The sequence below is a fragment of the Eptesicus fuscus genome, chromosome 6 (assembly GCF_027574615.1).
Source record: "Eptesicus fuscus isolate TK198812 chromosome 6, DD_ASM_mEF_20220401, whole genome shotgun sequence".
Lineage (NCBI taxonomy): Eukaryota > Metazoa > Chordata > Mammalia > Chiroptera > Vespertilionidae > Eptesicus > Eptesicus fuscus.
In genome coordinates this window covers 29,546,017-29,559,622 of record NC_072478.1, presented here as the reverse complement: position 1 = coordinate 29,559,622, position 13,606 = coordinate 29,546,017, and the positions used below count along the sequence as shown (strand labels likewise).

The following is a 13,606-nucleotide window of genomic DNA, read 5'->3' as shown; positions in this document are numbered from 1 at the left end:
ATTGATGTTTCTCTCTTCTCCCTTCCTCTCTATCTAAAAATCAATAAACTATTCTTAAACACACACACACACACACACACACACACACACACACACACGCATACTCTCACATTCTGGAGACCAGAAACCTGAAATCAACGTGTTGGCAGGGCCACACCCTCACCAGAAGGTTCTATGGGAGGATCCTTCCAGCTCCTGGTGGTGCCAACCATCCTTGATGTCCCTTGGCTTGTAGACACAGGAGGCTGAGCACTGGGACTGGCAGGCATCTGTGGGTGCCTTGGCTGTGCTGGCCTAGGTAAGGCAGCCAGCCCCAGCCCCAGCCCAGCCTGCACTAGGGACAAGGGGGCTGCTCATGGGAATCAGGGAAGGAGAAGGACCTCTGTGCCCTGCCTGCAGCTCTCAGGCCTCAGCTCTGTCCTGCTGCAGGCCCGTCACCAGCCCCAGACAGCCAACACCTGCCATCTTCCCGGAGATGGTCCTCTTTACAGGCCCAGCCACAGAGGTGCCGGGCACCTAGGGGCTGGGGAAGGAGAAGGGCTGGAAGGTTTCTGGGGCACAGCTGGGCCTTCCCACTCTGCTTTTCCTGGGGCCCTCAAGGATACCCCCTGCCTCAGGGAGGGGGTCCCACCTGCCCCTGTGTGGAAGGAACCTGCTAGGCAGGTGAGGCAGGAAGCCTAGCCCCTACTTCTCAAGCTTCTCAGTTTTTAGGCAGCAGGTTTTCTCTATCCAGGCTGGGGCAGTGACAGTCAGCAAGGGGCAGGTCCAGCCAGAGCTGGTGGGCAGGACAGGCAGGGCCCAGGACAAGGAAACTCCCCACCAAAGGATGCCAGAGAAAATGGCCAGCCTGAGAGGGGGACTCAGGGTTGCCCTGATGGGCCAGAGGCCAGCCTGAGGCTCGCAGGGCAGAGAGAAGGTCCTGGGAAGTGATGACCAAAAAAAGGAGAAACTAGTAGTAAATGCTCTTCCTGCCCAAGTCATGAAGGGGGCTTGACAAGCCTTGGGCCAAAGGTGTAGGGAGCTGGCTCTCTAGGGAGTGCCCTGTCTGCCTCCAGCCAGCTCCCAAGAAGTCCCTCACTTCTGCAGGCTGACTCTCAGGGTCACCCCAAAACCCCAGAGGAGACACCAGGCAGGTCCTGACTGCCAGCCCTGGGGCCTCTACTTCCCCTGAGCAGGAGGAGGCAGGCTGATGGCAGCTAGGGGGAGGGGGCGGGGGGGGGGAAGGCAGCGGGGGGGGGGGAGGTGTCCACTTTGATCTGGTCAGGTAGCAGATATCTGGAGCCCTGGCATCCTGGGGGCTCAGTCGTGCAGAGTTCACCTCCTGGGAAGTGTCCAGGGAACTCCAGGGCAGCTCAGAACCTCCATAACCAGCCCATAAAAATACAGCATGCCAGTTAAATTTGAATTTCAGATAAACAATAACTTTTCAGTGTAAGCCCCATGCATAAATAATAATAATTATTATTATTATTAATCCTCATCTGAGGATACTTTTTACCATTGATTTTTAGAGAGAGTGGAAGGGAGGGAGGAGGGGGAGAATGAGAGCCATGGATTGGTTGCCTCTTGCATGAGCCCTGACCGGGGCCAGGGATTGAACCTGCAACTGAGGTATGTGCCCTTAACCAGGAATCGAACTGCAACCCTTCAGTCTATGGCCGACGCTCTAACCACTTGGCCAGGGCCCAAGCAATTATTCATTGCTTATCTGAAATTCAGATTTAACTGGTGTCCTGTATGCTTTCTGGCAACCCTACGAAGGGGTGACAGTAAGCATCTCTGTCCCCCATTTGGTTAATCCTCACCTGAGGATATTTTCCCACTGATTTTTAGAGAGAGTGGGAGAGACAGACAGAGAGAAACATTGATGTGAGAGAGAGACATCGATTGGTTCCTCTTGCACGTGGGGCCAGGGAATCCAGCCTGCAACCGAGGTACTTGCCCTCAACCAGAAATGAACCCGGGACTCTTCAATCCTCGGGCTGATACTCTATCCACTGAGCCAAACCAGTGAGGGCTGTCTCCCAACATTAAAAAAAAAAAAAAAAAAAAAAAAGGCACCAGTTTGGTGTGTGTGCAGGTGCAAGCAGGCTGGGGTGTGTATGTGTGTCTGTGCATGTTCAGAGAGGCACAGCCTGGGTCTGTGTAGGACAAACCCTGTGCATCAGTGGGAGTGGGATGAAGGTGTGGGGGCCATGCACCTACTTGGTATATGCACATGTGAAAGCTGGGGGTGCCCATGCGTGGATCTGGGTGCTGTGGGGCTGATACCATTGCAGTTTCCTCATAAGCCTGTGCCTTTGAGGGGAGGGTCACTCTCTTCTCTGCTCAGAGCCTGGCACCTGAGGCTCAGAATGTTACAGGGCTGGCCCTCAAGCACTGAGCTGCTGTGGGAGAAGCCCAGATCTCAACCCAAATTCTAAGCTAGAATCAGGGTATTAGAATCAGGGTCAGCCCTAGAGGCTGTGGTGGCTGCGGGTATGGGGGGCAGGAGTCAGTCCTGGGTTGGCATCCAGCCTGGCCTGCACTCCCTGTGCATGTTCCCACCTGTGTGGACCCCCCAGTGACAGAAACCACAAGCCCCAGGAGGTCCCCATATAAACGAGGGTCACAGGCTGGGGCCTCTGGCAGTGGGCCATGAGGCAGGAACATCTGATGCAAGTGGCTGTAAGTGTCCCTTCCTGCTGGCTGACTCATGGCTCACTCCATTCCAGTGGCTCAGCAGTCCTGGGGACGGAGCCAGGGCCCCAGTCCTCCTTGAGGGTGTAGGGGGTAGGGCAGGGAAAAAGGAAAGCAGGGGTGGGCGTGGCCAGGAGCTACCAGCTGTGGGTGTCTCTGCAGCCTTGGGGCCCACCCCACTGTGATAGGGGATAGTACTGCCCAAGTCCTGCCTCCCAGGGGTCAGTCACTAAAAGTCCCAAAGGCCACCACTCTGCCCGGTGACTGAGGATGGGGCACTTGGCTTATCATCGCTTCTCTACCACATCCAAGGCGACACCCAGGTGACTCTTGGGGGAGCCAGGTTTCCTGTTCCCAGCTCCCAAATGGTGACCTGGGGCATCATGTACAAGTGCCCTAGTTTTTTTAATTGAGTTTAGAGAGGAAGTGGCAGGGGGGAAGGGAAGGAAGGAAGTGAGGGGGGAGGGAGGGAGAGAGGAAAACATTGATTTGTTGTTCCACTTATTTATGCATTCATTGATTGCTTCTTGTATGTGCCCTGATGGGAGATCCAACCTGCAACCTTGGCATGCCAGGACAGTGCTCTAACCAACTGAGCTACCCAGCCAGGGCAAAGTACCCTAGTTTTGAAGAGAGTAGGGGGCTTTCATGGCATAGTAGGATCCTAGGAGGGTCACAGTCAGAGGAGGGTAGAGAGAAGGGGCAGGGTATGGCTGGATGGATTTGGGGGGTCAGAGAGGAAAAGGGAGGTAGATGTGGGGGAATCCCTGTGCCTGACCAGGCCACACTACTAAGCTCGCCTGCTCCCAAATCATCTTGTCTGGAATCCAAGGGCCTTTCCCTACTGGCTGACTCCAGGTGTAGTTAGGGGCCACCTCCTTGCGGGAGCTCCCTGCCTGGCCCGGAGTAGCACTGAGTGTTACATGTGCTAATGACACTCCCCCTAGGGCCAGGCAGAGGGCAGAGCTAGCTCCATGCTTCAGAAAGCTCAGTCACACCCTGGGGTCCGCAGAATAACAGCCCCCAGAGACATCGCCTTCTCAGACCCTGTACCTGCGGATGTGCCACTTCATGAGATAGAGGGAGGGACTTTGCAGGTGGGATTGATTAGTCAAGAACTCTGACATGTGGTTGATCCTGGATTGCTTGGGAGCCCAGTGTCATCACAAGGTCTTTGTAAGAGGGAGGCAGCAGGGTCAGAGTCAGAGAGATGGAAGAGGTAGCATTGCCGGCTGTGAAATCAGAGGAAGGGACCATGAGGCAGAGATGCGGTGCCACTAGAAGCTGGAAAAGTCCAGAAAAGGCTCTCCCTGGAACCTTGGGAAGGACTAGCCCCGACCACACCTGGCTTTAGTCCCATGAGGTCCATTTTGGAATTCTGGCCTCCAGAATTGTCACAGAATAAATGTCTAAGGAAGTCCCCAAATCCGTGGTAATTTGTTACAGCTGCCCTAGGAGGCTCATATGGGCACTAACCCGGGCGCATCCCAGAGTTCTCATTTTGCAGATGAGCAAAAACGAGGTGACTCCAGCCAGGCCTGGAGGGGGCGGGGGGCGGGCGGGGAGGCAAACCTGGCTTCTCGGCCAGGTCCCTTGATGGGACAGGAGAGAGGGGCGACTTGTCCAGGGGACAGGAGAACCCTGGAAGCCTGGACTGCTGAGCCTCAGTTTCCGCCACGGAGGCCTCTTGTGGCCTGAGGTGGCGGGTTCCTCTTGACCACAGGCCGGTGCAGGAACCAGGCTCCGGGAATGCCCTCTCCCAGGGTTGAATTTGCTTGTGCTGCTAAAAGCTCGAGCCGATCTGCTGCCAGGCGTGTGACCGGGCGCCTCTGAACCCTCCCCGCCCTCTGCAGCCCGACGCCCGCGGCGCCCAGCCCGTCCCTGGAACCCCAGCCAGGCATGCCATTCCCGAGGCGCCTCCTCTTCATCCACGATGCGGGGCCTCTTGTCCGGCTACTCTGAGGTAACAGGCGGCGAGGAGCGCCAGCGTGGGGCGCCGTGGACTCCGGAGACCGGGCCAACCCTAGGGACCCCAGGCGGTCGCGCCTGTGCTCAGACTCCGGCCCAGGGCCAACTCTGCCTCGCTGCTGGAGCGGTTGCCAGGGCAACGCGTTTACGTCAAAGAAAGTGGCGCAGTGCCCGGGCTTTCAGGGAGTAGGAGGCGGAGTCTTGGCGCTGGGCCAATAGGATTTCAGGGACCTAGGAAAGTGGCGTGGCCTTGGCTTGCGCTTCAGCCAATGGGATTGTTATTGTCTAGGCAGCGAGCGTAGAGCCGCACCCCTTTTAAAGGGACCGCACGCATCTTTTTGCGGTCTGTCTACTACTTCCTAGTTCAGGGTGGCAGGCACAGCCTGCAGTATGGGGTATGCAGACCGGTTCCGGCTCTCCCTGAGCCTCAGTTTCCGCCAGATGCGCATAGCAGGGGCATGGAGGCAATGCCTTCAGAGTCTGTGACTTCCCTGAAGGGTGCCCCTGCATTTATGTGGCGCCACAGCATGCAACTGGGCCCTATGCAGCAACCGCCCACTCTCCCTGGGGGTCACCACGTCCTGCGGTTGTAGTGCCCTGAGATTGTAACGCGACCACAGACGGCCACACGGCAGGTGGGGCCGGATTTGTTCCCCAGGCCTGGGCTCCTACGCCTACCCCTCTTCCCGAGCGCCGGGAAACATCCCTTACAGGGACCCTTACCCACCTGGAGGGGCAGAGAGGTTGGTTCCACCGGGTCTCAGGTCTCAATGCCTGGCACTATCCCCACAGGGTGGGGTGGTAATGAGGACCTCGACCCTGTAGATTCTGGGGGGCAGTGACCATAGCCACAACGTCCCCCCACTATGGACAGACCCTCCTCACCCCTCTTCTGCCCCCTCTGTGCCGCAATCCTGGACTGCCTCCTGGGGTGGCCCTTGGGGGCATGGAGATTGCCTGAGGCCAGGACCCTTGCCAAGGCTAGCCTCAAGGAACAGGGCCGGCATCTGGAGGGGAGGCAGGGCCCAGAGATTTGGGGAGGAGGGGGCGATTAGCCTGGTAGGGTTCCTGGTCCATGGCAGGTTTTGAGATGTGGCCCCAGCTTCCCCCTGGTGGCCCTACTTCCTGCACCCCCCCCCCAAATCAACCCCCACCTGAGCACTTTTGGACGCCACTATCCTGGGGTGTCCTGCTTGGATCCTGTTCCCTTGTTCCTTATGTCCATGATGTAAGACATTAGCTTTAGGGAAACTGGGTTGGGGGCATTTGGGAACTCTTAGTATAATTTTGCAACTTTTCTGTAAGTTTAAAACTAGTCCAATATAAAGTAAAATGAAAGAGAGAGCACACACCTAATGTTAAGTAATTTCTAAACATTGTTGAGTGTCCCCACTCCCGCTGACCCATAAAACAGGACCATCACAGCCCTGCATGCAGCTGGACATGCCTCCCAGGTGGCACGGCCTCCAGCTCTTCTAAAAGCAGCCTTCCTGCTTCCCACCAGGTGTGCTGGGGAGGGCTGGCTTAGGTCTAGGAGGGCCGTGGGCTGTCAGTGGTCTCCACACTCCGCCTGGGCCCAGGGCCCGTGGGAAGCTTTCCCATGTACCCAGCGTTCTTTGGGGTTTGTGGAGATACTCCTGGGGTGGGCTGTGAAGATGGGGGAGGGACCACCTGCCAAGGATGTGGCACCTCTAGAAGCTGGGAAAAGCAAGAAAAAGATTCTCCCCTGGAACGTCCAGAAAGAACCAGCCCGGCCACACCTGGATTTTAGCCTTTTGCGGACATCTGGCCTCCAGATGCGAGGTGATGAAAGTCTGTGGTTTTAAGCCACCACGTTTTGGTGATTTGTCACAGCAGCCCTAGGAAGTCACCGTGCTGTCTCTCCAGGCTGATCCTAAGGGATGATGGTGCATAGGTCTTCTGTTGCTGCTTTGACATGCATAGGCATGGCTCCTCGGCAGCTTTTGGGGACTGGACTGATGGATGAGGGTGCTCATTTGACAGAAGGTGAAATGGGTCCACCCTCTCTGGGCCTTTCCTAAAGGACTCCTAGTGGAAAGCTTGTTCTTTCTTGGCCTGGCTGGGTGCTCAGAACGCATGATGGCCCCCAGAGCTGAACCAGAGGAACAGGCAGAAAGATATGCTCCCGCACACGGGTCAGACGGTGCGGGGAACACAGAGGTTCCAAAAGATGCAGGGTGTCTGCAGGGACACTGGGCTTGGGGCCACCTTCCTGCATCATGGCTGACAGGGACCGTGTTGTGGTGTCCCAGGCAGTCTCAGGGCCCATCTTTCACTGAAGTCAAGACCAGATCCTAGCCCTAGCCAGTTTGGCTCAGTGGATAGACCATTGGACTGCGAATCAAAGGGTCCCAGTTCTATTCCAGTCAAGGAAACGTATCTCAGTTGCAGGCTCCTCCCCAGCTTGGGCCCTGGTCCGGCGCGTGCAGGAGGCAACCAATCGATGTGTTTCTCTCACATAGATATTTCTCTCTGTCTTTCCCTCTTTTCCACTCCCTTAAAAAAAAAAAAAAAGTCAATGGAAAAATATCCTTGGATGAGGATTTAAAAAAAAAGACCAGAGCCCCGGGAGGCAGAAGGTTCCAGCAACTTTGTCAATCAGCACTGGGGACCTGTGCTGGGGGCTCATGGGTGAGCATGCTTGACCCCAACTTCCGTTTCCAACAATGCGTTGCAGGGCGTTCAGGGTCACCAGTGTGAAACTCAGGTCAACCCTGGCATGTGATAGGAACTCAGACCTTTGAGGCCAGCAACAGGGCCACGGTGACCTCGCTGGCCTGGGTGCAGGGACGGGCTTCCACCTCGTCTGTTTCTAGCTGTTTTGCAGTGCAGCGACCTTTCTGGGAGCAGAAGTCCCGCCCAGTGGGAGGGGCAGAGCGTGGCAGCGGATTTGTTTTTCATCCACTGTCTTTGGTTTGGAAAGAAGGCCAGAGAACTCCAGAAATATCTAGGAACACTCTCCTCTCCCTCACCCCCCTCCTCTGCCCTGGGTGGTGACTGGCGCTAGCATCAGAAGGTCAGCAGAAGTGCTGTGTAAACAGGGCTGCGGAACACAGCTCCTGGCACAAAGGCACAAAACTCTGCACGTGACTGGGGACAGCCAGAGGCTGCAATGACCTATCAAATGGATGCACAGACAAGCACAAGAGCTCACACACACACGGGAATATTACTCAGCCATGAAAAGGAGGGAAGCACTGACACTCACTACAACCTGGATGGACCTTGCACACATGATGCTCAGTGAGAGAAGCCAGACATAAAAAGCCACACCGTGTGTGAGTCCATTTATGTGGAATGTCCAGAACAGGCACATCCACAGAGACAGGAAGTGGGTTCGTGGTTGTCAGGGGCTGAAGAGGAGATGGGTGGATGGATGACTGCAGATGGGACCAGGGCTTCTTTCAGGGTGGTGAGACTATTCTGGCACTAGATGGAGGTGGTGATTGTACGACGCTGAAGGCACCAGATGCCCCTGCGATGTGCACTATATATATATTTTTAAATATATTTTATTGATTTTTTTACAGAGAGGAAGAGAGAGGGATAGAGAGCTAGAAACATTGATGAGAGAGAAACATCTATCAGCTGCCTCCTGCACACCCCCTACTGGGGATACGCCCGCAACCAAGGTACATGCCCTTGACCGGAATCGAACCCGGGACCCTTCAGTCCGCAGGCCGATGCTCTATCCACTGAGCCACACCAGTTAGGGCACGATGTGCACTATAAATGGGTGAATTGTGCAGCTTGTCAGTGAGATCCCAATAAAGATGTTTGACCAGTGAGCCCCGCAGGGTGGAGGCTCGCGACTGTGTGTGGTGCAGAGGAGCTTGATGGTGCCATTGGGGCACGAGGAGAAACTACTGTCCTGTTGACCAAGACTGGACACAAAACAAATCACACTGTACAGCGCATCCTGGCCCGGAGAGGTTATGAAGGAGAGAATCTGTGTGAACCAAAGAAGGGAACCAGTGGAATCCCCGGGAGTCTGCAGCATGCAGACCAAGAGCTGCACGCCAAGACTGCGTGCACTCAGACTGCACTTTCAAGAGAAGGATCAACACTGGGAAACAAGGCATTTAAGGAAACGCCTGCTTCTCACTCACAAGAAGTTTCAGGAGAATGAACTGTGCGTGAGAGAGAGCATGTGTTCAAAGGTAGTCCAAACTCTGCCCAGGGGCAGACTGGGAAGGCACCAACACCCTGTGCCAGGAAAGTACCTGGTGACATGTCTGGTGACATCTGTGTTTGTCACATTGGAGGAGTTCCTGGCATCAGTGGGTTGGTCGAGGGATGCTGCTCAGTATCCCATAGGGCTGAGGCTGCAGAATAATCCAGGCCCAGGGCCAGCAGTGCCAGGTGGGGAACTGGTCTAGAGAGACTCTGAAGCAGAGCAGGAAGAATCATCAAGAAGGTTCCAGCAGCACTGTCTCTACAAGCGAGTAACTCCAACTGCTTTCATGTCTTTAAATAGCCACCTGATTGCTGTTCCTGTCACCTAAGGAAGCAGGACCTGTGACTCAGGGAGTGTCACTTCCACTTAGTGAGACAAAGCCGGACAGTTGTCAGGTGGTCATGTCCTTGTGTGGTCCCCTCCCCCGACTCGCTTCTGACCAATGAGTGGGGCCATAGTCACATCAGCTGTGATGCCCTTCTGGCCCACTTTCTCTCGCTGGCTCTGCGGAAGCAAGTGGTCATGCTGGGGCGGCCCACATAGCAGCCAGCAAGAAACTGAGGCCCTCAGGCCTGCACCTGCCGGGAGCTGAATCCTGCCAACAGGCCCAGGACTTGGAAGCGGACCCATCCCCAGCTGAGCCTCTGGGTGAGATCCCAGCCCTGCGACACCTTTACTGCAGCCTGAGCAGGGCATTTCTGACCCACGGAAACCGTGAGATAGCAAACAGGTGTTGTCTTTTTTTTTTTTTTTTTTTTAATGTAAAGAGGGTTTCATTTGCAGGGGAGCAGGACTCTAATCAAACAAGCCAAATCCCATGTCATCATCTGACTCCTCCTCCTTCTCGTTTTGTTCTCTGCTGCAGCTGGGGCAGAAGCAGCAGCAGGAGCTGCGGACCCTGGGGTGGCAGAGCCGGCCACTGACCTGCCAGCGGGACCTCTGGCCAGCTTGCCAATACCCTGGGTGATGGCAACTTCGTTGTTTTTTCCATTCAGCTCACTGATGACCCTGTTGAGCTGGTAGTTGACGGCGTCGATGCCCATGCTATCCAGGATCTTCTTTTTTAAATTTAATTCATTTTTATTATTTTTAAAAAATATATTTTTTATTGATTTCAGAGAGGAAGGGAGAGGGAGGGAGAGGTAGAAACATCAGTGATGAGAGAGAGCCATTGATCGGCTGCCTCCTGCACACCCCACATTGGAGCCTGCAACCTGGGTATGTGCCCTTGGCTGGAATCGAACCTGAGACCCTTCAGTCCGCAGGCTGATGCTCTATCCGTTGAGCCAAACCAGCTAGGGCATATCCAGCATCTTCTTGATGTATTTGGTGCTGGGGGAGGCATTGCCCCTGAGGGTGGCCAGGAGGTAGAAAACAGCTTAGCCCATCTCGGTGGCAGCAGCCAGTGTATTGTCTTGAGTGGTTTTGTCTGTGATCATTTATTATGTAGTAGCCCACAAATACAGTTCCTTTCTGATTAATAACTAATAGTTAATACAGCTACTCTTTTTATTATTATTATTATTTATTTTTAAATTCTTTATTGTTCAAAGTATTACGTATAGTATTACATATGTCTCCTTTCCCCCCCATTGACCTCTCCCCAGCCACCCCCACCCCCCAGCACATGCCCTCACCCTCCTAGTGTCTGTGTCCATTGGTTATGCTTATATGCATGCTTACAAGTCCTTTGGCTGATCTCTTACCCCCACCTCCACCCTCCCTTGCCTTCCCTCTGAAGTTTGACAGTCTGTTCCAAGCTTCTCTAAAACAGCTACTCTTAAAGACACAGAAGTGCAAGGTCCATATTACACACAGGAAGTTGATGTTTAGAGTTTATGTTTCTTGTTAGGTGTTCTGACCCTACAGCCAGGACTCTTCCCTTGAACTCTGTCTGGGCTGTCCTCTCTCTCCAGGGGTATCCAAGAGAAGGCTTTGAACTTGCCTATGGCTGAGAGTTATTTGATCCTGCTTATTAATCTCTAGTTTTCTTGCATTCTGCCTAGAGGCAATCGCCTGTACAATGTTTGGTTTTTATGTGGTTGGTGTTTTTTTTTTTTTGAATTTGACATTTTTCATAGAGTTGAATGTGTACAATCAATTAAAAAAGAAAATCAATTTCCACAAATGTTTTTATGATATTCTGGCAGAAAAAGAGGTTCTCTAGTTGTCGAGTAAGAAATTTTAAAAATAGTAAATAAACCTTAATGAATTACCTATATGTGAAATATTATTTTAATTATATATATATTTTTTTATTTCTTTCAGAGAGGAAGGGAGGAGAGAGAGACAGAAACATCAATGATGAGAGAGAATCATTGATAGGCTGTCTCCTGCATGCCCCACACTGGGGATTGAGCCTGCAACCCAGGCATGTGCCCCGACCAGGAATCGAACTGTGACCTCCTGGCTCATAGGTCGATGCTCAACCACTAAGCCATGCTTTAAAATTTTTTTAAAGCAGGTGGTAGGCTGCCTTTAGCCAACCCTGATCCATGACTGCAGCATTTGGTTTTCCAGGAACCAGTCTTGTGTTATGCTGTGAAATAACATCATTGCTGTTTTCTGGGCTTCCTCTCTTTTGTAGGTACTGTTTTCCTGTCTTTGTCCCTCAGTTAATCTAAAAGTGTTTGACATTTTACTAGTGGTTAAATATATATGCTATTAAACTTAATTTGGCCAATTGTCATCATCTATGAAACAGTATCTACTAATTACTAATTCTGATGATAAAAGGTGACCACATCCAATTAATGTCATCTGCAGGTGTGAGCCTCAGCCCAGCAAATGCAGGAGGATCAACTTAACATTCAGAAAAGAAGCCAGTTACAAAATCCATGGCGAGATCAAGAGATTTCCTACCTGCTCCAGACATAACCATCCGGAAAGTACAATGGGGAGAAAGGCATCATGGTTGCATAGTTGGAGCCCAAAATAACTAAGAAGTAACTTTAAAAGGAACATGCAGCCGTGGCCGGGGTGCTCACTTGGTTAGAGCGTCGTCCCCATATGGCAAGACTGTGGGTTCTATCCCCCAGACAGGGCACATATAAGAATCAACCAATGAATGAATTTATCAAGTAGAACAACAAATTGATGCCTCTCTTTCTCTCCCTTTCTCTCTCTGAAGTCAATCAATAAAAAATAAAAAGACACAGGCGGATGTGAAATGTTAAGAACAGGCACGTCTTCAGAGACAGGAAGTGGGTTCCTGCTTGCCAGGGGCTGGGGGAGGGGTGTGAGTGACTACTGAGAAGGACAGGGCTTCTTTTTGGGGTGATGAGAATGTTCTAGAATTTGATGGCGATGGTTGCACAATTTGGGGAATGTACTAAAAATTACTCAGTTGTTCACTTTAAAATAGTGAATTTTATGGCATGGGACTTATAGCTCAATTTAAAAAATTATATGAGTGCCCTAGCCAGCTTGGCTCAGTGGATAGAGCTTCAGCCTGAGGACTGAAGGGTCCCAGGTTCGATTCTGGCCAAGGGCACATGCCTGGGTTGCAGCTTGATCCCCAGTGGGGGGTGTGCAGGAGACAGCGGATCAATGATTCTCTCTCATCATTGATGTTTCTATCGCTCTCTCCTTCTCTCTTCCTCTCTGAAACCAATAAATAAATACATATATATTTTAAAAATTATATGAGCAAAAATAAATAAATAAAGTAATTCTAAAGTTCACCTGGACTATGAACTAAATGCAATTCTAAGTATGATAATACTGTTACTCCCCTACGTATAATATTACTATGCTAAGTATTTAGAATAGTTGAGAAAATACAAAAACAATAATAATAACAAGGAACTTATATTGCCAGATATTACAATTACTCTAACTCTGTAAAAAGTACATTAAAACTGGAGCCCAGTCTGTGTGGCTCAGTGGTTGAGCTCTGACCTATGAACCAGGAGGTCACGGTTAGATTCCTGGTCAGGCCACATGCCTGGGTTGTGGTGTTGGTGTCAGAGGGATTTACCTTGGAAGGATGTTTTGATGGGTTGTATAGGACCCTGCAGCTAGGAGGTACCAATTATCACGTCCATGGACATGTTTCCTGGTTTCTATTTCCCCACATCCTTCTCCCCACACTGTATATTAGGCCTTGTGTCATTTATCAATTTGACAGGACAAATCCTCACTGCAGTAATGCATTGTTGACCATTTATATTGCCAATTCACATCATTGGGGAGTGGTCTTTTCTTATTGGTTAGCTAAATTCTTTATATATGGGCTTATGTTTTTATATACTTATTTATAAAAGCTTTTCTATACATATAATTTATCATATATATTACATAAATTTCTCCTGGTTTCTTGTTTGTCTTTAAGAACACTGATATACTTTTTCCTTTTTTTTACATTTTTGGTCACTCTTTTCCCTGATGGCTTCTACTCTTGGTGATAAACTTATAGACTTGGGCTGGGGAAGACCTTTATGTAAATATTCTCCTTCATTTTCTTCTTATTGCCCATGGTTTTCTTTCATTTATATTAAACAAGAAACTAGAGAGTTTAATTTTCATGTATGGTGTGAGGTAAGGCTCTATGGAAATTTTGATTTTGTTCAGTAACAAGTGAAGCCCCATTCCAGCACCATACAATGCTTCTGCACAGATCAGAAGGCTACTTATTTAAAATGTATTTTTATTGATTTCAGAAAGGGAGAGGGAGAGATAGAAACATCAATGATGAGAATCGTTGATCATCTGCCTCCTGCACGCCCCCTATTGGGCATGTGCCCTGACCAGGAATTGAAC

The 13,606-nt window shown here is 51.4% G+C and overlaps 1 long non-coding RNA gene across 1 annotated transcript; it reads left to right on the top strand.

The window, feature by feature from the left end:
- The first annotated feature begins 2,914 nt into the window (after nt 1-2,914).
- LOC129149428 (uncharacterized) lies at nt 2,915-12,000 on the top strand. The gene is made up of 3 exons (XR_008556320.1): nt 2,915-3,002; nt 4,533-4,642; nt 11,612-12,000. It is a non-coding gene; the product is annotated as an uncharacterized LOC129149428 (long non-coding RNA).
- The last annotated feature ends 1,606 nt before the right edge of the window (nt 12,001-13,606 follow it).